At 44.3% G+C, this 26,487-nt stretch overlaps 1 protein-coding gene across 2 annotated transcripts in view; it reads left to right on the top strand.

The window, feature by feature from the left end:
* The first annotated feature begins 2,104 nt into the window (after window positions 1-2,104).
* Window positions 2,105-26,487, top strand: part of CREBRF (CREB3 regulatory factor) — an 85,735-nt gene continuing 61,352 nt past the window's right edge. Inside the window, exon 1 of one of the 2 annotated variants that reach the window (XM_030825010.1) lies at window positions 2,105-2,232. The gene's annotated coding sequence lies outside the window, so the exon portion shown is untranslated. The remainder of the gene's footprint in view (window positions 2,233-26,487) is intronic. The other variant, XM_030825014.1, reaches the window with a different exon arrangement.

Here is a 26,487-nt window from a genome sequence, read left to right as displayed (position 1 = left end):
GAGCCAGTGATTTCATTCATTTTGGAGCAGGATATAGTCATTAACAAACCTTGATGGAAAGGTCTCCTTTAGCCAAAACCTCATCCTTTCCAAGACAACGGAAGAGGGAAAGGTGGGAATCCAATGTAATTCACTAGTAAACACCTTCAGCCGGCAGAGCCTCACGCTAGGAGATAAAACTGGCTGCCCCCAGACCCCAAGGAACTGCCCAGTAGAGGAGATGGACATGCCCGTGTCCAGACAGCAGTGTAACAATGGAAGGTCTAACCATCTGCTGGCGCTTTTTCAAATATAGTATTACAAGAGACGATGGTCTGTCATGTATGCCGGGGAGATTTAATGCATGAATCTCATGTGAACGAGTCGGGGGAACTTGGCTCAAACTTCCCAAGCTAGTTTTCCTCTTTTTCAATTTCAAATTCCAGTTGATGTGGAAAATTAGAATGTGGTATGTGTTAGACTTAAAAAAATTATAATCCCGGTACTCACTTTGCAGTAGGGGAAATACTCATTCCTTCATTGGGCATGGAGGCCCTACTATGTGGTTGGTGTTGTGGCGGCTACAGAGGAGAGATTTATGCTTTTACTTTCCGTCTACATATAGCTATCTATTCATTTTGTGTACAGAAGTATTATTTTAGTGGCTGTTAACCTGCTAAAGTCTAAAGTTATCTGTACTTGCTATTTAGTCTACAGTACATCTTCCAAATGATGCCCTTAAACAATTTAATAATTCAACTATTCATTAAGTGCTTACCATATGCCAGGCACTATGATAAGTGCTTTACATGAATTATTTCACTTAGTTCTCACATCAACCCCAGAGGGTACTAACAGAGGAGGAAACTGAGCTTCACAGAGGTTAATTTGTGTTGCTTTACACGTGGTGAAACAAGGATTCAAATCCAGACTATTCATTCAACCAGTATGTAATGACTGTATGTGCCGGGCATGGAAGGCACAGGATAAACACTGCCCAGTCCCTGCTCTCCTGATGATTATGATCTGTGGGTCTTTTTGATTCCAAAGTCCACGGTTTTGACAATGACACTATACTTCTCTAAATCTGTGCAAAAGGGAGTCACATTTTCAAAGGCGATTCCTCCTAACAGAAACCTGGGCAGGTGTCTTTATTCCCCAGTCCTCCTTTCCCTGCGCTTACTAAAATCAAATTTCTGTTGTGTGTTCAGATCAATTCCGTGCCTTTAAGATGTATAAAAAGCATCTGGAAGAATAGGCTGTGATAAAAGACAAGGGCTCCAGCCCTAGCTAGCTCACTTACTAGCTGCCTGACCTCGGGCAAGTAACTTAACTCCTCTCAGCCTTAATTTTCCTGACTGAAAAATGGATATATTACTACTGCATGTGCTTGCAGGGAAAACTAATTGAGACGATAAGCCCACCATATAGTACTCGTTCAATAAAGGGACGCTGTTGTTATTAAGAGGATCAGGAAGTGCAAGAAAACGACCATGTGTCACGGAGGTTTGTTTGTCTAGGCGCTTCTGTAATAGTGGCATTCTGGTTGTACCGTATACGGGTCTCTCTCTCAAAGGTGCACGCAGTCTGACTGATCCCTGTGTCTCGGAATCCGTGCTAAATAAATATTGAGTCGGTGAATGAATGAACGAACGACAAAAGGCAAGGTTTGTCTCTCAATTAAGACGTTCAGATGGGGAGGCGGTCCATTACCCAGGACATGGATACAATCCCCCTACTAATCAAGTTAGCCACTTCAAGTTTCAGTGAACTTAAACTACAAAATGGGCAAACGGACACCTTATGCCTCACAGCGCAGTTCTGAGATCTGATAAAACGCTGGATTTGAAGCCTCTGTAAAAAGGAACACCCTCTCCCAACCTGGGCGTGCTGCCGGGTATCGCAGACTGCCCACGCCCACACTGCAGAGGCCGGCGCCGAGCCCCCGCCCCGCCCTCTCTTCCTGGTTTTTCCCGGCAACCCGCCCCTCCGGCGACACGTGACAGGGGTGCCCGGCCGGACTCAGCCCCTGATTGGCCGGGCTGTGGAACGCCTCGCGATTGGCCCGAGGCCGGCGGGCCCCCGCCTCCCTCCTCCTCCTCGCCGCGGCCCACGTGAGGGGGGCGAGTCACGCGATTTCCGGGAACCCGTCAGGAAGGACATAAACAAAACAAACCCGAGGCAGCATGGAGAGGGGCCGTGGCCCCTGCAGCGGAACCGGACCCAGTCCCTGAGCCGCCCCTACACCCACAGGTGAGAGCCGCCACCCGCTGCCCGGAGCCCCCAGGGGCCTGGGCTGGGGGACGAGCGGAGCGGGGGGCGGAGGGCCGCTTGCCTAGGAGGCAGCAGCGGTGGGGCTCTGGGCCGGGCCGGCGCGGGGCGGGGGCCGGGACCACGGCTGAGTGCTAGGGCGCGCGGGCCTTGGGCCACCGCCTGCAGGTCACGGGGGCTCCGCTCCCCTCCCCCACCCCCGGCCCGGGACGGTTACATAAAAGCGCGGGGCGGCGGTAGATGGGACTCGCGGGCGGGCAGTAGGCTAGGCCGGGGATGGGCAGCGCCGGGCGTCCGTCCTGCCGGGCCGCCCGGCCCTTCCCTGCTGCCTCCGAGCCCGGGGCCGCTGCTGCCGGCAGTCGGCCTGTCAGAGAAGAGAGCGGGTGGGAGGGGCCCGGGAGGGGAGGGGAGGCGAGACTGGCGGGGGAGGAGGGGAGAGAGGGGCGTGTGAGGAAGGGCCGGGGCCGCGGAGGTTGGAGCCAGGCTGGCAGGAGACGAAGAGGCGCGGGCTGGGGCTAGGGGGGTCCGAGCAGGGCGTCTCGGGTGTAGCCGCTCCCCCTTCTGTCCCCGCCTCAGAGGCGACAGGCGAGGGGCCTCCCTCCCGGGATTTGTTTATATGTCTTCTCAAAGCAGCTTGAAGCGGCTTAGGGGCGGAGCCGTCAGAGCTGAGTGGCAGGTTCTGGCGTCCAATGGAGCGGGCGGATGGAGACTTTTGCACCAATGGGCGTGGGGGAGGCGGTGCCGCGGGGGCCACTAATTGGTTAGGCTGTGCCGGAGGTGGGCCGGGCGGGGCAGCCATGTTAGATGGGAGGGGACCAGTGGTAGTGGGTCACTGAGGGGAGGAGACAGGGCAAAGGGCGAGGGAGCCGGGCCGGGGGTGTTTCGGGTGTCCGAAGGCGAGTCCGATCGGACCAGGAAGTAGCTCAGGGGAGCCTGACCTCGACCCGCCTTTCTCCTCACACGAGCTGAGGAGGCAGGGAAGTACCGAGGGCAGTCAAGCCTCCCCTGGGGGTGGTTCCTGGGACTAGATGGAGCTCAGTCTCTGGATTCTCCCTCTTTCTCGGCCCTATGCTTCCTGACAAACCTGGCCGCCAAACCCTGTAATCGCCCTCCTTTAACCCAAGAAAGCAAACCTTTCTGCCGTTTCTGAGCTGGCTTGAGCCTTAAGACTACCTTAAGGAGGTACTTGGATAAATAGCGGTCCGAATTTCTGTACCAGGCCTCAGATAAGAGACAGGCAGTGAAGGGGAAGTTTTGCTTTTCTGAATTTTGTAAAAGAAAACGGGACTAGAAAAGCCGAGAAAGTTGAGGGCTGGGCGGGGTTTCTCTTTTTTTTTTTTCTCATCAGGATGCCTTTTAAAGATTAGGCTCCGTGCTTGTCCTAGTCTTAGTAATAATTTGCCCCTCTTGCTAACATAAGTTGGTAGTCCACATTAATCAGCTTCTTGAGGAAACTGAGCCCAGAGGAAGTTATTTAGTTTCGAAGCTTCTTTGGGACTTTTCTTGCGAATACCGTGCAGGTGAAAAATAGGATCAAGGCCTGGAATTTCTTTTTTTTTTTTAAAAAAAAAGCAGAAAACAAGACTTCTGTGTAAATCTTGTGATCTGTCGTAAACTAGTTGTCACTTGATTGTACTTTTAAATATCTTTAATTTTTTAATCCAAGATACGATATACACCAGAGGCAAGGAAAAATGGTATGAATAATTCGAAAATAACTTATTTTAATCTAATTGTGTTATGATTATTTTGGCATCCTTTTGGCCTTGTTAAATGCTTAATTTAGGTTTGTGTTTACACCGGATTACAACCTGTGGCTACGTTGGTATTGTCAAGGATACCAAGCTATTGATGCATCTTTGGTTAAGTACTTAGGCGTAGGAACATGCCTTAGATAGATCAAGCAGGGGCTAATCAGAGTTAGCTGTATTAAGAATTTGCATTATCTTCTATTTTATTAGCTGGAGAAAAAGAATAATTGGTAAATGATTCATCATTTTTTTTTTTTTTTTTGAGACGGAGTCTCGCTCTGTCACCCAGGCTGGAGTGCAGTGTCGAGATCTCGACTCACTGCAAGCTCCGCCTCCCAGGTTCACGCCATTCTCCTGCCTCAGCCTCCCGAGTAGCTGGGACTACAGGCGCCCGCCACCACGCCCGGCTAATTTTTTGTATTTTTAGTAGAGACGGGGTTTCACCATGTTAGCCAGGATGGTCTCGATCTCCTGACTTCGTGATCCGCCTGCCTCGGCCTCCCAAACTGCTGGGATTACAGGCGTGAGCCACCGCGCCCAGCCTCTTTTTTTTAAGATGGAGTCTCCCTCTGTCGCCCAGGCTAGAGTGCAGTGGCACGATCTCGGCTCACTGCAACCTCCGCCTGCCAGGTTCAAGCAGTTTTCCTGCCTCAGCCTCTCGAGTAGCTGGGACTACAGGCGCGTGCCACCATGCCCGGCTAATTTTTTGTGTTTTTAATAGAGACGGGGTTTCACCATGCTGGTCAGGCTGGTCTCGAACTTCTGGCCTCAGGTGGTCCACCCACCTCAGCTTCCAAAGTGCTGGGATCACAGGCGTGAGCTACTGCGCCCGGCCTGATTCATCAATTTTTGTAGTACTTTGGCATGACTGACTCAGTTCTGTTAATAATCATACATAAAAACATAATCCCTGATTATTTGATAAACTTGAATTCTTACATATAACTTTTGCGGTAAATAAGGGTATTAGCTTATTTATCAGTTCTTATTTTTCTTTTCTTTTCTTTTTTTTTTTTTTTTAGGCAGAGATTTGTTCTTGTCGCCCAGGCTGGAGTGCAATGGGAAGATCTTGGCTCACTGCAATCTCCGCCTCCCGGGTTCAAGCAATTCTCCTGCCTGAGCCTCCCGAGTAGCTGGGATTACAGGCGCCCACCGCCACGCCCGGCTAATTTTGTATTTTTAGTAGAGACGGGGTTTCACCGTGTTGGCCAGGCTGGTCTTGAACTCCTGACCTCAGGTGATCTGCCCGCCTTGGCCTCCCAAAGTGCTGGGATTACAGGCGTGAAAAAATTCTTTTTTTTTTTTTTTTTTTTTTTTTATGAGACGGAGTCTTGCTCTGTCGCCCAGGCTGGAGTGCAGTGGCGCAATCTCGGCTCACTGCAAGCTCCGCCTCCCGAATTCATGCCATTCTCCTGCCTCAGCCTCTCCGAGTAGCTGGGACTACAGGCACTCGCCACCACGCCTGGGTAATTTTTTTTTTTTTTTTTTTTTTTAGTAGAGACGGGGTTTCACCGTGGTCTCGATCTGCTGACCTCGTGATCTGCCCGCCTCGGCCTCCCAAAGTGCTGGGATTACAAGCGTGAGCCACCGCGCCCGGCCGAAAAAATTCTTATTTTATCAGGTGGCATTGTGTTTCTTTTGAAACCCTAGCCCTTACAATGCCTTAATTAGTTTAACAGAGAAGTAGAGTGAAAATTAAAATAAAAACTTTTCATTGATACCTAGAATATTCCAGGCAGTTTTCATTGTTGCATCGGTTGATAAAGTCAATCAGCATTGCTTATATAATGCTTTCTTATTCTAAGAATGGCAAATAGATGCAATAGAACTTATTTGGGTATAATTCCTTCATATGACTGGTATATCAGCTTTGGGGTTTTTATATTCAAAAACATAGAAGAGGCTAAATACCTCCCGAAGAGAGTCTGGATGCTCCGTTTACCATCATTCTCTGTCTGTCATGGCAGGTGAAAGCAAGCTTTTATACAGACAATGTTCTACTTAGTTTACAGGGTGGATGTGTGTGGGTTCTAGGATACTAGTGTAAGAAGTAAAGGAATAGCTAGCATGGTTCCTGGTGGTGGTTAACTAAATACAAGTGACAGTGAAGTATAGTAAGTTTGTGTGTTGATTCTATTAATTCAGTTTTTAAAAGATAAAGAGAACTAAAATCACTGTTTGCTTTTAAAGCTTAATTTTCAGTCAAGATCGGCATTTATATATTTATTTTAAAAATACATATATATATATATATATATTTTTTGAGACGGAGTCTAACTGCGTCGCCCAGGCTGGAGTCCGGTGGCGTGATCCTGGCGCACTGCAACCTCCATTTCCTGGGTTCAAGCAATTATCCTGCCTCAGCCTCCCGAGTAGCTAGGATTACAGGCATGCACCATTATGTCCAGCTAATTTTTGTATTTTCAGTAGGGACAAGGTTTCACCAAGTTGGCCAGGCTGGTCTTGAACTCCTAATCTTAAATGATCCGCCCGCATTGGCCTCCCGAAGAGCTGGGATTACAGGTATGAGCCACCGTGCCCCCACTAGTTATGTGATTTTGAAATGAATTAGCAGTCGCTTGTTTCCATGTAGGGTTGAATTTGGATTTTTTTGAGGAACAATTCACTGACACTTTCACCATATTCAGTAGCTCATTTCGGGATAGATAAACTCTTAGACTAGACATAAATTTTTCAGATAATTGGTTCTGATTATTTTAAGACAAGGGTTGACAGCCTTTTTTTTTTTTTTTTTTTGGTACAGGATCAAATTGTTAATATTTAGGCTTTTTCAGCCTTATAATATCTGCCACAACTACTCAACTTTGCAATCTGTAGCATGAAAACAGCTGTAGAAAATATGTTCTACATATTTTTGGGCTGTATTCCAATAAAACTTTATTTACAAGATCAGGCTGTTCCTCTATTTGTGCTTCCACGGCTACAGTTTGTAGCCCCTGTTGTAAGACATCAGTCAGTGAGGTTTTTTGTTTGTTTGTTTGTTTTTTGAGACGGAGTCTAGTTCTGTCCCCCGGGCTGGAGTGCAGTGGCACGATCTCGGCTCACTGCAACCTCCGCTTCCCGGGTTCAAGCGATTCTCCTGCCTCAGCCTTCCGAGTAGCTGGGATTACAGGCGCCTGCCACTGTACCCAGCTAAGTTTTGTAGTTTTAGTAGAGACGGAGTTTCACTGTGTTGGCCAGGCTGGTCCCAATCTCCTGACCTCGTGATCTGCCCGCCTCGGCCTCCCAATGTGCTGGGATTACAGGCGTGAGCCACCGCACCTGGCCCAGTCACTGAGTTTTAAGTACTTAGATGTTAAGGTATTTCAGAATATACAAATAGACACTTTAGGTAAATTTGAGCATTTGCAGAGTGTACACATCTCCTGCCTTGAAGAATTTTTAGTACAAGAGCATATGGCAACATTGTATTTTGTATTTTTACTTCACTTACATATAAATGTTTTCTTGAAAAGCTGTTTAAAGCAAATATTGGTACAAATCCTGTTGATTTTAGAGATGCATTCTGATTGAAAAAACTTTGGCCCTAAGATATATTCAGGATATGGTCCTCCTGAAGTTTCAAAGCACATTTAGCATATAATCCTTAACAAAACTGTATAGCTGTTTCAAGAAATGATAGTCACGTGAATAGTCAACACATGTAGTTCTTATATTCAAATATACAGTTAATTTAGAAGCTATTAAGACATTGAGTGCTCATTGCCTGAGATGCTTGAAGAATTAAAGAGAGTAGGATGCTTTTTCCAGGCCCAAAAAGATACAGGTTACCTCCTCTCTTTTTCCGGTGAAAATGTCAAGTGGTGCTAAGTGCCTAGTGAAGCAGAGATGCCATAATCTAAAAATATAACTGAGAAATACTTAATTTTTTTGATAGCTTTTGCTTTGTTTTTAATGTAATATTTCACCATTTTTGTTGACTTGGACTGGATTTCAAGTGGAAGCATAAAAGTTTAGAAAAGAGAATATATTGACCTTTATGAACTGAGAAACGTGGCCTGCAATCTTGTTTCTAGTTCTAGCTAGCCTAGGGTCTGGCTGGATGACTACAGATAATCTCAGTTTATTAATTTGTAGTGGTAGGGATTAATGATGTTTTCCATCACACAAGGGGATACTGGGAAATTTTTAGTTACCGTATTCTTAAACTCTTGTACTTTGAATATGCTAATATTTCGGGCTGCTTGAAATCACTTCTCAAATCTGGATTCGATTTTCTTCTGGCTTATTTGTCTTCTCATTAAACTGTGAGCTCCTTGAGGTCAGAGTCTGTGTTTTATTTCTATATATTCACTGCCTCACACTGTGCCTGATACCTTTTAGTGCTCTTGAACTGTTTAAATGAATGCATGCATTGCTGAGAACTGCTTATCTGGAAAGTAATAAAGTCTACTATTAGAGATGTTGGGCTTTTCTTAGTTAGAAAGGAGGAATTAATCACCATCTGTTCAAACAAAAAGCCTTCATTCTAAAATTGATCTGTTCTTTTAAGAAAGTTTTTAGAGAAGCTATTTTGATGATGTTTAAAAATCTTCCTTTGTTAATTTGTTTTCAGATGAACTCCATTAGTTAGACTTGTTGAATATTCCTTGCAGGTATTCAAAAAAAAAAGTTGTACTTTGTTCTTTGGATTTGTCCTATTTGTCAAATATGGATGGAATCTCTTATTTCATTTAGGTTTGGGATAATTTTTCGTCTGCATAGTAGGGTCTTTTTTTTAGGAGGGCACTGTAAAATCATTCTTTTTGAGTCTTGCTCTGTCGCCCAGGCTGGAGTGCAGTGGCGTGATCCTGGCTCACTGCAAGCTCTGCCTCCTGGGTTCACGCCATTCTCCTGCCTCAGCCTCCCATAATAGCTGGGACTACAGGCACCCACCACTACGCCCGGCTAATTTTTTGTATTTTTAGTAGAGACGGGGTTTCACCGTGTTAGCCAGGATGGTCTCGATCTTCTGACCTCGTGATCCGCCCGCCTCGGCCTCCAAAAGTGCTGGGATTACAGACGTGAGCCACCGCGCCCGGCCTATAAAATAATTCTTGCTAATAAGTCTGACTCACCTCTGTGTGGTAGGCTAGGATTTGGAGCGAGTTTGATGCAGGGTGCGGCAATAGTATCACCAGCCAAGCCTTATATGCATTTTCACCAATTTATGACTTTTCCTCCAAAATCTATATTGTAACTCTCCTTCCTAAACAGCTTTCTAAACTACTGCTTTCCCTACTTACCCTTGGCAACTTAAATCATCCTACATTCTGTCCTTTCAACCCCAAAACCACTTTTATATCTTTTGGATATTAGTGATTTTGAGAATTTCCTATGAAAGCCTCACAAATTTGCTGATTTCTTTTTCTCTTTTTTTTTTGAGACTGAGTCTCACGCTGTTGCCCAGGCTGGAGTGCAGTGGCGCAATCTCGGCTCACTGCAACCTCCGCCTCCTGGGTTCAAGCGATTTTCCTGTCTCACCCTCCTGAGTAGCTGGTATTACAGGAGCACGTCACCACACTCAGCTAATTTTTTGTATTTTTAGTAGAGATGGGGTTTCGCCATGTTGGCCGGGCTGGTCTTGAACTCCTGACCTCGGGTGATCCACCCGCCTTGGCCTCTCAAAGTGCTGGGATTATAGGCGTGAGCCACCACGCCTGGCCTGCTGATTTCTTTTTCTTAATTTTTAATTTCTTAATTAAAAACAATTTTTGTTCTTTTTGATTTTTTTTTTGAGGCAAGTCTCGCTCTGTCACCCAGGCTGGAGTGCAGTGGTGTGATCTCTGCTCACTGCGACCTTCGCATCCTGGGTTCAAGCTATTCTGCTGCCTCAGCCTCCCAAGTAGCTGGGACTACAGGCACCTGCCACCATTCCCGGCTGATTTTTATATTTTTAGTAGAGACAGAGTTTCACCATGTTGGCCAGGCTGGTCCCGAACTCCTGACCTCAAGCAATCTGCCCACCTCGGCCTCCCAAAGTGCTGAGATTACAGGCATGAGCCAATGCACTGGCCTAAAATTTTTTTCTTAAAGACTAGTGTGGGCCGGGCGCAGTGGCTCACGCTTGTAATCCCAGCACTTTGGGAGGCCGAGGCGGGCGGATCACGAGGTCAGGAGATGGAGACCACGGTGAAACCCGGTCTCTACTAAAAAATACAAAAAATTAGCTGGGCGTGGTGGCGGGCGCCTGTAGTCCTAGCTACTCGGAGAGGCTGAGGCAGGAGAATGGCTTGAACCCGGGAGGCAGAGCTTGCAGTGAGCCGAGATTGCGCCACTGCACTCCAGCCTGGGCAACAGAGCAAGACTCCTTCTCAAAAAAAAAAAAAAAAAAAAAAAAAAAAAAAAAAAAGACTAGTGTAATAGTAAAGCTTGCTATTTTTTTTGTCCTCCAGTTTTTTTTTAGATTCTTGTTGTACATATGTTTTCTTCAGTATAATGTTTTGTCCTGAGGGTTTGAGGTGCTCCTTTTATAAAAGCAGTTTCTTTTTTGGCTGCTGATGGAATTGCTGCCTTTTCTATTATAGGTTAGTCATTTACTGAGAAATTTAAAGCATTACAAAAATAAAACGATATGGGGAGGAATTAGGGGTAGGGTGGGTGTACTTTTGAAAAGATTCACTGTAGAATTCCTTAAAACAGCAAGGCTTCTAGCATCCTAGTGGTATGGTATAAATGAGGTGGACTCATGCAGTTTTTGTTGTTGTTGTTTGAGACAGGGTCTTGCTCTGTCACCCAGGCTGAAGTGCAGGGGCACGATCATGGCTCACTGTAGCCTTGACTTTCCAGGCTCAAGCAATCCTCCTGCCTCAGCCTCCTGAGCCTCCTGAGTATCTGGGACTACAGGTGCACACCACCACACCTGGCTAATTTTTTTTTTTTTTTTGAGACAGAGTCTCGCTCTGTCGCCCAGGCTGGAGTGCCATGGCACAATCTCGGCTTACTGCAGTCTCCACCTCCCGGGTTCAAGCGATTCCCTTGCCTCAGCCTTCCGAGTAGCTGGGATTACAGGGATGCGCCACCATGCCCAGCTAATTTTGTATTTTTAGTAGAGTCGAGGTTTCTCCATGTTGGTCAGGCGGGTCTTGAACTCCCCACCGCAGGTGATCTGCCTGCTTTGGCCTCCCGAAGTGCTGGGATTACAGGTGTGAGCCACTGCGCCTGGCCCACCTGGCTAATTTAAAAAATTATTTGTAGGGCGAGAGTTTTACTATGTTGCCCAGGCTGGTCTTGAACTCCTGAACTCAAGTGACCCTCCTGCCTCAGCCTCCCAAAGTGTTGGGGTTACAGGTGTGAGCCACTGTACCTAGCTGTACAGTTTTTAAACTGCTTTTTAGTAAGGTTTTCATCTTTACCTTTGAATCCTCTACTAGAGTTGCCCATAGACTAGGAGAGGAGATACACATTGCAGCCCAATGTTACGATGGTTTTTCAGAACAAAATGTTCTGAAATATGGAAGAAGGACTGCTAACTCTGCCTCGGGAAAGTTGAATATTCATTGAAAAAGTGGTGTTTGAACTTAGTTTTGAAGATTAGTGAAGGAGGCATTCTAGTACAGTTGAAGTATAAAAGATGTGTAGTGTGGGGTTGGCTATGAGATGGTTTGAGCTAAGGCAGAGGTGGGAGGGAGAATGGAAGAGGAGGAAACTGATTTCTAAGATTTAGGAGGAAATAGCTTTTTTTGCTTTCACTTTGTCCTCTAATTCTCTTCAGTCTGTTCTATGCTGTCAGGCCTCCAGTCTCTTTTCTCTGTAGCTCCCTGTACCTCTCTGACTTTGGTTGATTGTTTTTTTTCCCCTAGTATTTCATTTTTCTTTTAGTCCCACCTTTTCTAATGTGTTGGTACTAAGGTACCTTTCATTCTGACTCTATTGGTCTCTTGTGTTTATTTCACCTCCCACCGTGCCTCCCTCTCTCTCTTTATTCTCTTTGGGTTATATTTCTTTTCTTTTCCTTCTTCTTCTTCTTCTTTCCTTTTCTTTTCCTTCTTCTTCTTCTTTTTTTTTTTTTTTAGACAGGATCGTGCAGTGGCACAGTCGTGGCTCACTGCAGCCTTGACCTTAGGCTCAAGTGATCCTCCCACCTCAGCCTCACGAGTAGCTGAGACTACAGGTGTGTGCCACCATCCCCTGCTAATTTTTTTTGTAGAGGCAGGGTTTCCCCACATTGCCCGGGCTGGTCTTAAACTCCAGGGCTCAAGCCATCCACCCGCCTTGACATCCCAAAATGTGCGATTACAGGCGTGACTAACCGCACCTGGCCCCTTTGGGTTTCTCTTTGCCCCTACCTTTCCTTTTTATTTGCTTTTATTTATTTATTTATTTTTTTGTGATGGGGTTTTGCTGTGTTGCCCAAGCTGGCCTCAAACTCCCAGTGTCAAACAATCCCATCTCAGCCTCCTGAGTACCTCAGGCTACAGGTGTGTGCCACCTCTCATTATCTTTTATTTAAAAGCAAAACAAAATAAATTCTTCCACACTATCTGCTTATTTTACATATAAATAGCAAAATAAGTTGATTCCCTCTTGGGAAATCTTGTAAGATCAACTAGCTTTTGATACCTGTTCAAAGACTAATTATCCATTTTTGTGAATTTCTTTTTATGAAACATTTTCCTTTGTATTCAAAGATGCTACTTCTTAAAAGGCCACAGTGTAGAATATGACTGCCTATGTGCCCTGTTTTCTATTTCTTATGCACCTACAAATTGTTCGATAACAAAAGTCCAATTCACCTTTTTCCTAAAGCTTTTCCAAACTTTCCCAGGTAGTAATATTCTCGGTAGTTGTCTATTATTTTGTAAACACCTCTTTTTAAAATTCAGCTTTATTGAATTATAATTTATGTAAAAGAAAATTCAACCAATTTTGAGTTTTGACAAATACATGCTGTCATCTAACCACTGTTATATCTCTAACATTTTTATCACCGCAGAAAGTTCCTCATGCCCCTTTCGTTCAGTTCTCCTGCCCTCGCCCTTGGCTGCAGTCACTGATTTGCTTTGTATCACTATTGTTTTGTATTCTCTGGAATTTCATATAAATCTTTTGGTAGAATGTGTTGTCTTTTGAGTCTGACTTCTTTTAGTTAACATTGATTTTGAGATACTCATATTGTGTTGTACATTCATTGAATCTTTTTGTTTTTTTGAGACAGGGTGTCATTCTGTTGCCCAGGCTGAGTGCAGTAGCGTGATAATGGCTCATTGTATCCTTGATCTCCTGGGCTAGAGTGATCCTCCTTCCTCAGCCTCATGAGTATCTGGGACTACAGGTGCCATCATCATGCCTGATTAATTTTTGATTTTTTGTGGAGATGGGGTTTTGTCATGTTTCCCAGGCTGCTGGTCTGGAACTTTTGGTTGCAAGCAGTCCTCCTGCCTTAGCCTCCCAAAGTGCTGAGATTACAGGTGTGAGCCACCTTTCTCAGCCTGAGCCACCGTGCTCGGCCTGAGCCTTTGTCATTGTATGGACATACCACAATTTATCTGTTTACCAGTTGGTAGACATTTGCATTGCTTCCAGATTTTAGGCTATTATAAATAAAACGGCTTTGAATATTCATGTACAAGTCTTTTAGATACCTTTTTTAACATTCATTACATTTTATTTGGAAGTTGAGTTGCAGAGCTGTCAAGAGTGAACACCCAACGTTCATAAATAGGCATTTTGCTAGTTCTGTGGTTTTGAGCATCTTTCAGCTTAGATTCATAACCTGTAAAATGGGACTGGGTGGAGATTCAAGCAAGCTAGAGAGCACAGGCCAATTTAAAGAGGATACCTCTTTCTTTAGTTCCAGTGATCATCTTTCTGGGAATATATACCCAATGTCAGATCTAGTTTTTTCCCCCAAAAGAGTAGTATTTGAGATCAGACATCAAATTTTATATGAAATTTCATGTGAAATTTAAATACTGGTAGTTACAATTTCAAAAACACTAATGGAACTGATTTGCAACTGAACACAACTGATTTGTGGGCGTTGATTTCTTGCTGCAGTACAGTTTGAGACCTCGGCTTTAAATCTTCAGTTAATTGGCCGGGTGCCGTGGCTCACGCCTGTAATCCCAGCACTTTGGGAGGCCGAGGCGGGTGGATCAAGAGGTCAGGAGATCGAGACCATCTTGGCTAACGCGGTGAAACCCCGTCTCTACTAAAAATACAAAAAATAAGCCCGGTGTAGTGGTGGGCGCTGTAGTCCCAGCTACTCGTGAGGCTGAGGCAGGAGAATGGCGTGAACCCAGAAGGTGGAGCTTGCAGCGAGCCGAGATCGCTCCACTGCACTCCAGCCTGGGCGACAGAGCGAGACTCCACCTCAAAAAAAAAAAAAAAAAAATCTTCAGTTAATTTTGTCTTCTGTTTTAAAATGTATATCCTCCCAGTAGAGTGCACTTGTTAGGTCCTTTTTACCTTAGTTTTATAGCTTAGCATAATAACTTGCTGGTTGTCAAAATTCCCAAGTTAAAAACTAACGAGTTACTGTAAATTTTATTCTCTCGTCTGATTGGAAGGATATTAAGAATACTGACTGCCTGATGGAGGAGTGGAACTAGGTTCTGGTTACTCTATGTACTTCTCCTTCTCTGATAGCTGCTGATTATATTCAGTGCTATGTTTTCTCAGCAGTTGGAATAATCTGCCTCCCTTGTTTGATTTATCTCAACACTTTTGAGACAAGTATGGTATAGATTAAACTCTGCGTGTCTCTTTGTTAGAAACTATGCAAGGTGTTACAGATATACACATGAATTTTATATCATTCTATTTCCTCAAATTGTCCAGAACCATTTGGTGAAGCCAGTATAATGAACTATGAAAACGTGATAAATTATATGTAATTGTTTGAACAATAAAGAGCAATAATCTTTCTAAAGAGGCCTTTTCCCCTTTATCTGCCTTTTCTTTATTGTGTATATGACTAGTTTGCAGCTTTATGAATGACTTTGTGAGTCTAGAGATTCTTTTGCTGATTAAACCAGCATAATTGACATACACCCTCATAAGACTGGGGGCAAGGGTGTTAAGTGTCCTGTGTTGCCTGAGTATCCCATATTCACCCTGGTTCTAGCTTGGTGGAATGTGGAATTTAGACAATTTAGGATTTTGAGTGGGCCAGGCGCGGTGGCTCACGCCTGTAATTCCAGCACTTTGGGAGGCTGAGGCAGGCGGATTGCCCGAGCTCAGGAGTTCGAGACCGGCCTGGACAACGTGGTGAAACCCCATCAGTACTGAAAAAAAAAAAGATTGGCATGGCGGCGTGTGCCTGTAGTCCCAGCTACTTGGGAGGTTGAGGCAGGAGAATTGCTTGAACCTGGGAGGCGGAGGTTGCAGTGAGCTGAGATCACGCCACTGCACTCCAGCCTGGGCAACAGAGGAAGACTCCGTCTCAAAAAAAAAAAAAAAAAAAAAAAGGATTCTGAGTTGAGTTTGTTTATACTTTAATAGCAGCAACATCCCAGGAGTATCACATACCAAGGAATAGATCTGAGAATAAAAATAGGCACCATTTACTGAGTGTCTGCTTTGTGCTAGGGCTAGATACTTTATATGTTATTTTATTGTGAATCACAGTATCCCCACAAAGTAATAGGGAATTCTTGCATTTATACATAAAGTAAAGCAGATAAGAGTCTGGAATGAAATTTTTTTTTTTAATATATATTTTTTTGAGACAGAGTCTCACTCGGTCACCCAGGCTGGAGTGCAGTGCCGCAATCTCTACCTCCCAGTTTCAAGCAATTCCCCCATCTCAGCCTCCTGAATACCTGGGAGTACAAGTGTGCGCCACCACACGCGGCTAATTTTTGTATTGTTAATAGAGATGGGGTTTCACCATGTTGGCCAGGCTGGTCTCGAACTCCTAACCTCAAGTGATCCATCCACCTTGGCCTCCCAAAGTGCAGGGATTACAGGCCTAAGCCACCATGCCTGGCCTTGAAATTCAAAATATTCACTCACAATGCATTACCTTTTACCTAGAGTTTGTTCCTCATAAAACAAGCTTTTTAGGAATGTTAGAGCCAAAGAGGCACCGAGCTTTTTCAGTGTTAAAAGAGATGACTGCAAAACCATGTTCAAATAACCTCTGTACTGGCTATTATATAGTTTATGCTGCTGGTATAGCCTGTTTCACAGTAGGAAGGAATTTGAAAATTATCTCTAGTATATTTCATGCTGCTTTTGAAAAGGTGCCAACTCTGAGAAAGGAGGAAGGAAACTTTTTTTTTTGAGACAGAATCTCTCCTGTAGTCTAGGCTGGAATGCAGTGGCATGATCTCGGCTTACTGCAACCTGCACCTCCCTAGTTCAAGCAATTCTCATGCCTTAGCCTCCTGAGCAGCTGGGACTACAGGTGTGCGCCACCACGCCTAGCTAATTTTTGTCTTTTCAGTAGAGACAGGGTTTTGCCATGTTGGCCAGGCTGGTCTTGAACTCCTGACCTTAAGTGATCTGTCTGCCTTGGCCTCCCAAAGTGCTGGGATTATAGGCAGTGAACCACTGTGCCTTGCCCTTACAGTGAATTTTGAAGAAGAGCTCAAATCCTTGCTAACAACAGCATCAAAGTTGTTAGAGTGTGTGAAGAACGTCTGGTGTCACTGGAATCCTGCTGTGTGCTCCAGTGCATTCTCGCTTGCACCACTGCCTGTTTTTATGCCGCTGCCATTAATTGTACTGTTCTCTTTTTAACATTTTATAGATTTCTGCAGAACAGCTTAGAAAACAAAGTGATTCTTTAAAACTTAAATCTTTAACATCCTGCATAAAATATTTTGTTTTAATATGGTGAGTTTATCTTCCTGCTTTGTAGTTTAAAATATTAAAATAAAATAATGATGAGGCAAAGAACAATATAACATGTATTGGTCCAGTGCCTGAATTCAGTTGATTTAAATTAAATTTAATTCTACTTCTTCCTCTATCCTCTCTTCCCTAGATAATAATTATGTCAGGTCTTTAAAATGGACTAAAATTTAAATATCACTCTTCTTGGAAATTAAAAAAAATTCAGGAGTACAATTTTTCATATTTTTACTATATGATACCACAGTGCTTCAAGACTCAGTTTAACAAACTAAGATGCTTTGGAGCACATAAAAGATGCCCAATAAATCTATATTGAATAATTGACTTTTTTGTAATGTCCTCATTGTGAAGAGCACCACACCTTTGATTCCTTATCCAGAAGGACATATGGTCTTAGGGGATTTCCCATTCATTTTCAGCCATCTCTTGTGTGGATGACTGCTCGGAAAGGCATTGCTTTTGGCACTGTAGTGAAATAGATGTGAGATATGATGGTCATTCTCAAAGATGTCACAATCTGGTAGTGGAAGCAAGGGAATAGGAGAGAAGAGGAAAAATATGAGCTAAGACATGAAGGTCAGAGTCTCACTACTGGAAGTTCTTAGTGGAGTGAAGTGGGATTGTAACTATCTTGAGGATTAGGGGAAATGGTAAAATCAGTCTAATATTAGACTTAAGAGTAGTGGAAGACAGAGTTGGAAAGATAGTGTCATTGTGTATGAGTATTTTTGTTTGTTTGAGATGGAGTTTTGCTTTTGTTGCCCAGGCTGGAGAGCAGCGGCATGATCTCGCAGCACTGCAACCTCTGCCTCCTGGGTTCAAATGATTCTCCTGCCTCAGCCTTCTGAGTAGCTGGGATTACAGGTGTGAGCCACCACACCCAGCTAATTTTTTGTATTTTTTTTTTAGTAGAGATGGGGTTTCATCATGTTTGCCAGGCTGGTCTCACACTCCTAACCTCAGGTGATCCACCCGTCTTGGCCTCCCAAAGTGCAGGGATTACAGGCATGAGCCACCGTGCCCGGCCTTGTTTTTGTTTTTTTAAGAGTCTAGGTCTCTCACTTTGTGGGCCAGGCTGCTCTCAAACTCCTGGGCTCAAGTGATCCTCCTGCCTCAGCCTCCCAAAGTGCTGGGATTACAGGTATGAGCCGCTTGTGTCTGGCCTAAGGTCTGAGTAGTTTGGACATTATCCAAGAAACGTATGGGAGTTGCCGATGACTTTGGAGCACAATGTTAATATGACGTGTGGTAGGTTAGAAAGAATAATTTTATCTTATATTAATAATTATTTTAGGCTGGGCGTGGTGGCTCATGCCTGTAATCCCAGCACTTTGGGAGGCCAAAAACCCTCTCTACAAAAAAAAAAAAATGCAATAATTAGCCAGGCATGGTGGCATGTGCCTGTATTCCCAGCTACTCGGGAGGCAGAAGTGGGAGGGCTGCTTGAGCCTGGAACGTGGAAGTTGCAGTGAGCTGAGATCACTCCACATCACTCCAGTGTAGGTGGCAGAGCAAGACCCTGTCTCAAAAAATTTTTTAATAATTTTCATTAATTTTTAATAATTATTAAATTTAAAATTTTTCCTTTTTTTAAAGAGACAGAGTCACACACTGTTGCCCAGGCTGAAGTGCAGTGGCACAATCATAGCTCACTACAGTCTTGAACTCCTGAGCTCAAGCCATCCTCCTGCCTCAGCCTCCTGAGTAGCTGGGACTATAGGCACGTGCCACCATGCCTAATTTTTTTATCCTTTTTTTTTTTTTTTTTAAGACAGTGTCTTGCTCTGTCGCCCAGGCTGGAGTGCAGTGGCGCAATCTGGGCTCACTGCAAGCTCTGCCTCCCGGGTTCATGCCATTCTCTCGCCTCAGCCTCCCTAGTACAGGTGCCTGCCACCACACCCAGCTAATTTTATTTTTGTATTTTTAGTAGAGATGGGATTTCACCGTGTTAGCCAGGATGGTCTCAATCTCCTGACCTCGTGATTTGCCTGCCTCGGCCTCCCCAAGTGCTGAGATTACAGGTGTGAGCCACAGCGCCCGGGAGGCTCTGTCGCTCAGGCTGGAGTGCAGTGGTGCGATCACAGCTCACTGCAAGCTCTGCCTCCTGGGTTCACGCCATTCTCCTGCCTCAGCCTCCTGAGTAGCTGTGACTACAGGTGCTGGCCACCACGCCCGGCTAATTTTTTTTGTTTTTTAGTAGAGACGAGGTTTCACCGTGTTAGCCAGGATGGTCTCCATTTCCTGACCTTGTGATCTGCCTGCCTCAGCCTCCTAAAGTGCTGGGATTACAGGTGTGAGTCACCGCGCCCAGCCGCCTGGCTAATTTTTACTTTTTTTTTTTTTTTGTAGAGACGGGGTCTCATGATGTTTCCAAAACCGGTCTCGAACTCCTGGCCTCAATTCGTCCTCCCGCCTCGGCTTCCTAAAGTGCTAGGATTATTGGCATAAGAATAATTTTAAAATGGGGCATAAGAACTCAAGAGAGGGACAGGAGGATAGAGACAGGAAGACTGTAGGGCAAATATTAGAATGGTAAATATAAGATGATGAGGACCAAGTAAGGGTTGAAAAAGAGGGAAGGGCCCGAGGCGGGCGGATCACGAGGTCAGGAGATCGAGACCACGGTGAAACCCCGTCTCTACTAAAAATACAAAAAATTAGCCGGGCGTGGTGGTGGGCGCCTGTAGTCCCAGCTACTCGGAGAGGCTGAGGCAGGATAATGGCGTGAACCCGGGAGGCGGAGCTTGCAGTGAGCCGAGATTGTGCCACTGCACTCTAGCCTGGGCGACAGAGTGAGACTCCGTCTCAAAAAAAAAAAAAAAAAAAGAAAGAGGGAAGGGCAAAGTCAAACAAATGCATTTGTGCTCAGTACAAGGTAAGTGATTTGTATATCTTTGTTAAAAAGAATTGGTATGATTTAACAAAGTGAGTAGGGGAGGAGAATTTAAAGAGTGAAGGCTGAAATCAGCCTTCTATCCCGGAATGTCAGAGAGCGATAGTATTATTGACAGAATAGGAATGTTTGGATGGGGAGATGGCATGTTGTATCTGAGGTGATGGAATGTGAACATGGAGATATCCACATCTCAGATGATAGAGCTCATGCATGCCCATGTTTAGGTTCAAAATGTAGATTTGCGAGTCCTTTAGAAATGATCTCTGAGGCCCAAAGAGTAGAGATAGTTTTTGTGACAATAGGTTTGCGACAATAGGTTTGCTTGGAGGCATCCATTTACTCAATGACCTTGGACAAATCTCTTACCCTTGCTGTACTTTTTATTTATTAATGTAAAAAGGGTTGGACAGGGATTGGGGGAGAGTGGTTATCCTGATACCAAGACTATATTACCTAGATATTTTATCAAAATACTGGTCCTTGTTACTTCACCAAGTTGTTTTATCAAATGACAGGGTATAGAAATATACTTTAATCTGTAAACAGCTACACAGATACATACAAACTGAATATTTTGTTCCCAGTGGTAATCAAAGTTGGCTGGGATTAGAAATTCATCCTCTGGCCGGGCGCGGTGGCTCACGCTTGTAATCCCAGCACTTTGGGAGGCCGAGGCGGGCGGATCACGAGGTCAGGAGATCGAGACCACGGTGAAACCCCGTCTCTACTAAAAATACAAAAAATTAGCCGGGCGTGGTGGCGGGCGCCTGTAGTCCCAGCTACTCGGAGAGGCTGAGGCAGGAGAATGGTGTGAACCCGGGAGGCGGAGCTTGCAGTGAGCCGAGATTGCGCCACTGCACTCCAGCCTGGGCGACAGAGCGAGACTCCGTCTCAAAAAAAAAAAAAAAAAAAAAAAAAAAAAGGAAATTCATCCTTTGGTTCTGTCTAAAATTGTTCCGTGCTCTTATTCTTGTGCTCTGAACAACTTAATTGACAGATATCAAGGCTGCAGAAAGCCTCCAATACCTTGCAATTGATAGTTTTCAGAAATAAAAAGTAGTCCTTCCCATTCAACTCAGATTAATCCAGACACTTGCTTTCATAGTCTTTTTAGGGCCGGGTGCAGTGGCTTACACCTGTAATCCCAGCACTTTGGGAGGCCGAGGCGGGTAGATCACGAGGTCAGGAGATCGAGACCATCCTGGCTAATATGGTGAAACCCCGTCTCTACTAAAGATACAAAAAATTAGCCGGGCGTGGTGGTGGGCGCCTGTAGTCCCAGCTACTCGGGAGGCTAAGGCAGGAGAATTGCTTGAACCCGGGAGGCAGAGGTTGTAGTGAGCCGAGATCGTGCCACTGCACTCCAGCCTGGTGACAGAACGAGGCTCCGTCTAAAAAATAAAAAATAAAAATAAATAAATAAATACATGAATAAATAGTTTTCTTTTTGGCCGAGCGCAGTGGCTCATGCCTGCAATCCCATCCCTTTGGGAGGCTGAGGCGGGTAGATCACCTGAGGTCAGGAGTTCGAGACCAACGTGACCAACGGGAAAACCCATCTCTACTAAAAATACAAAATTAGCCGGGTGTTGTGGCACATGCCTGTAATCCCAGCTACTTGGGAGGCTGAGGCAGGAGAATGGCTTGAACCCTGGAGGTGGAGGTTGCAGTGAGCTGAGATCACACCATTGCACTCCAGCCTAGGCAACAAGAGCGAAACTGTCTCAAAAAAAAAAAAAAAAAAAGTCTTCCTTATTGGTTCCCAAAGAGCTTTGACTAAGCTCCCATATGTTGTCCCTGTAACCCAAAGATTAAAGTTGGATAGGAGCCTTTGGAAAGGAATTGAACAAAATTGTAACTGAGAGTTCTTCTGTCTTCCTCTAACATGGCATTCTAAGGAGAGATCACTTTTGAGATTTAGTATATCCTCTTTGCTTTTTAAGATTTTCAGTAAAAGGTGGTTTTTTAGTTATTTTGTTTAATTATATTTTTTGTGGCAGACCCAATTCACCTCCCATATTTTTTATTTTTTAAAATTTGTATTTTTTTTTATTTTTTTATTTTCCGAGACAGAGTCTCACTCTGTTGCCCAGGCTGGAATGCAGTGGTGTGATCTCAGCTCACTGCAACCTCCACCTCTGGGGTTCAAGTGATTCTCCTGCCTCAGCTGCCCAAGTAGCTGGGGCGACAAGTGCGCACCACCACGCCTGGCTAATTTTTGTATTTTTAGTAGAGAGGGGGTTTCACCATGTTGGCCAGGCTGGTCTCGAACTCCTGACCTGACGTGATCTGCCTGCCTCATCCTCCCAAAGTGTTGGGATTACAGGCGTGAGCCAGTATGCTGGCCACCTCCCATATTTTAAAAACTCTCTGAGTGCGAGGATAAAAAAGACTATTGGATTGATCAGGTATACAGAGTTTGCAAGGTGGTATCTAGGAAAATGATCTTTTTTCACCTAATCTGAGGGAAAAGGTACACCTTCTTCTTCCTTACTTTCCTCTTTTCCCGTTGTCCTTCCTTAAAGACTAGCAGCAGCAGAATTTGGAAAATAAATAATGGGCATGTTTTGCTAATAATCGTGACAAACTATAATAATCTGTTTTGAATTTTACTTGCCTATTTCTAAATTTTGGAGTCTAGAGAACTGCTATCAAAGGATAAAATATAGTGATTCACCTGTAGTTTTGGTTACAGGTTTCATATTACATAATAAAGGGAAAACTTGAGCTCCACCTTTCCTCCAGTGTATTCCTTGCATAGGCAACCTCTGCTGCTTAAATATTTTGGAGACTTTGGGATATCTGATTTCAACTGTACCGTGAAACAGGTAGTGGCTTGACTTAGTAAGCATCTGAAGGACTGTTTTGTTCTACTCTTGCAGAGTAGAGTAGTTTTCAAAAGGAAAGGAAAGGAATTGTTGAGTGGGACCTATGAAGTATAGCAGGATGGATAGAATATGAGGCAGATGGGTCCTAGTTTGCTAAAGAGCTTGGGTAGTCTGATAAGTTGTCTTTCTTGCCAAAGAAGGGAGTCACATGGAGTATACACATTGTATAACCTTTTTAGTCACCAAGGTTGCCTGTCCTTCCTGCCTCCCTGTTTCCTTGCCTCCTTGCCTCCCTTCTTGACTTCCCTTCCTTTCCCACCTCCCTGTCCACAGCCCTCCCTTCCCCTGCCTCTCTTCGTTTCCCTTTCCTTCATTCTTTCCTGCCCTCCTGCCTACTTCCCTGCCTCCTTTCCTTTACCTCCTGTCTTAGTCTGTTTTCTGTTGCTATAACCACAGATTGGATAATGGATAATTTTAAAGAAAAGAGATTTATCACTGGGCATGGTGGCTTATGCTTCAAATCCCAGCATTTTGGGAGGCCGAGGCAGGAGGATCGCTTGAGCCCATGAATTTGAGACCAACCTGGGCAACATAATAAGACTGCATCTCTCCAAAAAAAAAAAAAAAAAGTAATTAAGTAAAAAGTAAAAGAAAAGAGATTTATTTGGCTCATAATTCTGAAGACTGGAAAGTCCAAGAACATGACACTGGCATCTGTTGAGGGTCATCCCATAGTAAAAGGCGAGAGGGTGAGAGCACGTGAGACAGAGGAAGTTGAGCTGAATTCATTTTTTCTATCAAGAGCCCACTCCTGTGTCCAGTGGTAATGTCATTGATACCTACCTCTTAAAGGGTCCACCTTCCAATACTGTTAGGATGGCAATTAAATTTCAAACATGTTTTGGAGGGGACATTCAAACGTAGCATCTTCCTTGCCTGTCTTCCTTTCTCTCGTTTCTTCCTCTTTCAACTTTACTGAGGATTAAGCCTTAAGATAAATGATTTATTTATTTATTTATTTATTTATTTATTTATTTATTTTTGAGACGGAGTCTCGCTCTGTCGCCCAGGCTAGAGTGCAGTGGCACAATCTCGGCTCACTGCAAGCTCCGCCTCCCGGGTTCACGCCATTATCCTGCCTCAGCCTCTCCGAGTAGCTGGGACTACAGGTGCCTGCCACCACGCCCGGCTAATTTTTTGTATTTTTAGTAGAGACGGGGTTTCACTGTGGTCTCGATCTCCTGACCTCGGGATCCGCTTGCCTCGGCCTCCCAAAGTGCTGGGATTACAAGCGTGAGCCACCGCGCCCGGCCAGGAGAAATGACTTATTTAGCCAGGCATCAGTGGCTCACACCTGTAATCCCAAAACTTTAGGAGGCCAAGATGGGCGGATCACCTGAGGTCAGGAGTTCGAGACCAGCCTGGCCAACATGGTGAAAACCGGTCTCTACTAAAAATACAAAAAAATTAGCCAGGTGTGGTGGTACTGCATGCCTGTAATCCCAGCTACTCAGGAGGCTGAGGCACAGCAATTGCTTGAATCCAGGAGGTAGAGGTTGCAGTGAGCTGAAATTGCACCACTGCATTCCAGCCTGGGGGACAGAGTCAGTCTCAAAAAAAAAAAAAAAAAAAAAAAGATTAGTGTTTAGAACAGTTTCTGCCTCTTAGAATTGTGGATCTGGAACAATTTAAAGACAACAGAGAGAGGAACAAGACCTCTGGTCACATGAAAGAAATGAGCATGAACCAGCAAAGATTAGGAAAGATCAAAGTAGACCACAGTATATTAACTACATAGCAGTATAAATTTATTGGCTTTTTTTTTTTTTTTTGAGACAGTGTCTCACTCTGTAGCCCAGGCTACAGTGCAGTGGCATGATCTCGGCTCACTACAACCTCTGCCTCCCAGGTTCAAGCGATTCTCCTGCTCAGCCTCCTAAGTAACTGGGATTACAGGCGCCCGCCACCATGTCCAGCTAATTTTTTGTATTTTTAGTAGAGACAGGGTTTCACCATATTGGCCAGGCTAGTCTCGAACTCCTGAACTCAACTAATTCGCCCACCTTGGCTTCCCAAAGTGCTAGAATTACAGGATGGGCCACTGCGCCTGGCCTGTATTCAGGCATTTCTTACCTAAAAAACTTAAAAAAAATTTTTTGTGGTAAAATATACGTAAAATTTACTATTTTAACCATCTTTAGCTGTACAATTTTATGGCATTAAGTACATTGACAGTGTTGTGTAACCATCACCACTGTCTATTCCTGAACACTTTTTTTTTTTTTTTTTGAGACCGAGTCTCACTCTGTTGCCCAGGATAGAGTGCAGTGGCATGATCTCAGCTTCCTGCAACCTCTGCCTTCCAGGTTCAAGCGATTCTCCTGCCTCAGCCTTCCAAGTAGCTGGGACTACAGCTATGAGCCACCATGCCTGGCTAATTTTTGTATTTTTAGTAGAGACAGAGTTTCACCATGTTGGCCAGGCTGGTCTCGAATTCCTGACCTCAAATGACCCACCTGCCTCAGCCTCTCAAAGTGCTGGGATTACAGGTGTGAGCCACCACCCCCGGCCTCCAGAACACTTTTATCATCCCAAACAGAAACTGTGTACACTTATTAAACAAAAACTATCCCAGCCCTTAGTAACCTCCATTCTACTCTCTTTCTCTATTCTAAGCACTTCATAAAGCCTAATCATACAATATTTGTCCTTTTGTGTCTATTTTACTTACCATAATGTTTTTAAGGTTCATTTTTGTTGTAGTGTGTATCAGAATTTCATTCATTTTTATGGCTGAATAATATTCTGTTGTATTTGCCATATTTTGTTGATCCATTCATCTGTTTGTGGACACTTGAGTTGTGTTTACCTTTTGGCTTTTGTGCATAATGCTGCCATGAACATGAGTGTACACATACCTGTTTGAGGCCCTGCTTTCAGCTCTTTTAGGTATATACCTAGGAGTGGAATTGCTAGATCATATGGTAATTGGATTTCACTTTTTGAAGAAATACCAAACTGTTTCCCACACCAGCTGCAATCCTACCAGCAAATGCACGAGGGCTCTGATTTCTCTATATCCTTGCCAATATTTGTTATTTTCCACTTTTTGGATAATACTCATCCTAATTGGTGTGTCAAAAATGTTTTAACATTTACTCTGATGAATGTTAGATGACTTGGAAGAGCTACTTACTGTTGTGAGGAACCAGTTTCCTTAAGTTACTGAAAGGGGGCAATGGCTTAAGCCAGTTCCATATAAAAAGAGAGCTGCAGGGATTCTGGCCATCATATACAACATCTCCTTATTCATAAAATACTCTCATTTACAAAAAGGTTTATATATTATTAATGTATAATAGATATATATTTATTATTCATAAAATACTCTCATTTACAAAGAGGTTTATATATTTCTTGATGTGAAGTTTTTCTTTTCTTTTTTTTTTTTTTTTGAGACGGAGTCTCGCTCTGTGGCCCAGGCTGGAGTGCAGTGGTGCGATCTCGGCTCACTGCAAACTCCGCCTCCCGGGTTCACGCCATTCTCCTGCCTCAGCCTCCCAAAGTGCTGGTGAGTATTTTTAGGTAGAGATGGAGTTTTGCCATGTTGGCCAGGCTGGTCTTGAACTCCTGACCTCAAGTGATCCACCTGCCTCAGCCTCCCAAAGTGCTGGGGTTACAGGCGTGAGCCACTGCGCCAAGCCGACCCTATTGCTAGTAAGGTTAATTTTTCAGATTTTAAAGGATATCAAACTTTTCTCCCAGATCCAGGTTTTATGCCAAGGTTTTGGTCCACTTTGTTGAACACATGACATGAATTAGATGCCTTTTGGGAGGCCTAAGTCATAGGTCTAGAAAAAGTGACTGACCTTCTTTCTCATAGGAATCAGGGGAGAGAATTAGGGCAATGACTACATACCAGTTGGAGGACGATGGCATGAGGTCACATAAGGAGAAA

The sequence above is a fragment of the Nomascus leucogenys genome, chromosome 2 (assembly GCF_006542625.1).
Source record: "Nomascus leucogenys isolate Asia chromosome 2, Asia_NLE_v1, whole genome shotgun sequence".
NCBI lineage: Eukaryota > Metazoa > Chordata > Mammalia > Primates > Hylobatidae > Nomascus > Nomascus leucogenys.
The sequence above is the reverse complement of the archived record's forward strand: the minus strand, read 5'-3'. Positions and strand labels throughout refer to the sequence as shown.